We start from the raw sequence: 2,424 nt of genomic DNA, 5'->3' as shown, positions 1-2,424 counted from the left end.
ATGCACCCTCAGACGGGTGGCCAGCGCTTGCCCCATCTGGGCCAAGGGTGAGTGGGTCTGGCTGTGTCGAGCGCTGGGGCCAGGGCTGGATCTCCCATTGCTGGTACCCACGTCCCAGGACAACCATAAACCTTCTGGCTGGGAGAAACCTCCAGTCTGACTTCTGCTCTTGGTTGGCCTTCCAGGCTGAAAGTGTCACCAGTCCAGGAACCACCTTGGCAGTGCTGCTGTCCTCACCATGTCCCAATAAACACCAGAGTCAAGGATTTGCTCTCCTTATCACTGTCCCTTTCCTCCAGTTTCTTCATCCCCCTGCTTTGCTCCATGGCCATGTGTATATTTTAGCAATCCCGCTGTTCACGACCATTTTACAGGTCCCCATCCCAGAAATCCTGCTGTTGGTGACCTCTGCCACAGGTTGTGGTCCTCACCACTCTCCCCTTAGATGCCCCCACCTCCCTACACAGCTGCTCAAGGCCTTGCAATCTTCTGCTTGTGTCAGAGGTTTTCAGTTCACCGAGGGCTTTCCCTATCACCTGCAGACTTTCACTTTCAGGCTATAAAAAGGGATTTAAACCAGCACTAAAACCATCAGGGCTTTATCTTTCCTCCTGAGCTGAGCAGCTCTGTTCAAGGTCACTGGTGGGAAATCTCAGGTCTCTGCACCACTTATCTCCCTGCCTTGCTGAGAGATGCCTTTTCATGTAGCAAGATTAGAAGGGGAAGGACCGTGGGGAGAAGCAATATCTCTATTAGAGCAGCTGGGGTAATTGGAAAAAGGCAACTGTGCTCCCAGCTCTACTTTTCTTTCCCAGGACTCCAAAATTACATTTACTTCTAGCAGCCCCACCAGCCACTTCAGCAGAGGTTGTTCCAATGGTTGTTCCTCCTCCACAGCTGCTTCCCAAGGAGCTCCGTGGAAGCTGCTTTGGACAATCGCCCTAATTCCTCAAAAAGCATCAACAAAATTCCCCTGTGGGTTCTTGCTTCCCCTTGAGTCTCCCTTGGGACAGTCGCGTGTTGCTGCACAAGCTCCAGCACTTCCCCTTCTGAGCGGCTCCATATTTTCCCTGTTGTCCCAGGAAGGAGCCCAGAGCCTGTACCTCAGTGTCCCCTTCCAAGGCTTGATGAGAAAGATGGGAAAATAAATTCCCATGCAGAGCTTGCCCGACAGCAGGGAAAAGGGAGAAGAAAGGAGTCTGAAAGGAGGCCAGGGGGTGCCAAGAGCGTTTTTGGCCATGAGGTGCCCTTGGTCTCCGCTTCCTGCTGCTCCCATGACCGGTGACTTGGTGTGGTTACGCAGCAGCGGGTGCTGGACGGCTCAGCGAGGTGAGCGGGAGCTCTGAGTCACCCCCAGAGCTGGAAATCTTGGCGTGCCAGGGAGTCCCAAGAGGCTGCTGGATGCCCGGTGCTGTGTGTCCCTCCGGCACACGGGGGAGGAGGGGTGCGGGTCTCCATCGTCACCGGCAGCGAATGGTCCCCCGGGACCCCAGATGGGCCCCGAGCAGTGCTCTGGGGTTCAAGGCGAACAAGTCGTGACTGTCACAGAAACTGGGCGTGGCGCTGGCGCGACACTCCCCAGCGCGTTTCGGGGTGCGGGCACCCCTGTCCCTCCCCACTCCCACGCGGGATCCTACGTCCCACCCAGTCTCCGGCCTGGCAGGCCAGGATCGGGGTTCGCTGCCCCCGGGGCAGGAGGAGGCGGGCAGGGAAGGGCCGGAGGCGGTGGCTGCAGCGCGGCGAAGGGCCGGGAGAGGGCGGCGGGAGCCCGGCCACGGCGGCGGGAGCGCTGCGGGGCTCGGCGGGGAGGAGGGGGCAGCCAACCTCGGGGCACCCCCCATCGCCCCCTTCATCACCCCCCACCACCATCCAGCCCATCACCTCCCCCACTGCGACCCCCATCACCACCCTGATGCTCATCCCCATCATCACCCAGCCCGTAATCACCCCATCAACCCACAATCTCCCTCTCCATTACCACCTCCAACCCCACCCAGCCCTCTGAATGGGCACATAAAAGCCAGGCTAAGATTTTGAGGGGCATTGCCAGCTCAGCACGGATACCCATAGCCAAGCATTTCCAGAAGTCACCCCAGAGCGCCTCTCGGCATGCTGGGGGGAACACTCATCTCATTGTGGAATGGCAGAGGTCACCTGAAACCCATCACATCCCAGCTGGAGAAATGCAGATGTGCCACTTCCAATCCACCCCACGCATCCTGAAAACGGAATAGGCCAGCGCACAGGAATTAAAGAGGGAAGTGGGAAGGACTGTCGGAAGCCGAATAAGGGTTTTACAGGAGAAGAAAGCAGCAATGGTTAAAAGCTGAGGGCAGTGCAGAGCGGAAGGGAAGCAGCAGTGTGTGTGTGTACAAGGGCATCTGTGCAGCTCCACATATACAAACAGAAAAAGCAGAAGTCGGG

This window comes from Pseudopipra pipra, chromosome 18, assembly GCF_036250125.1.
Source record: "Pseudopipra pipra isolate bDixPip1 chromosome 18, bDixPip1.hap1, whole genome shotgun sequence".
Lineage (NCBI taxonomy): Eukaryota > Metazoa > Chordata > Aves > Passeriformes > Pipridae > Pseudopipra > Pseudopipra pipra.
This window is presented reverse-complemented; position numbering follows the sequence as displayed.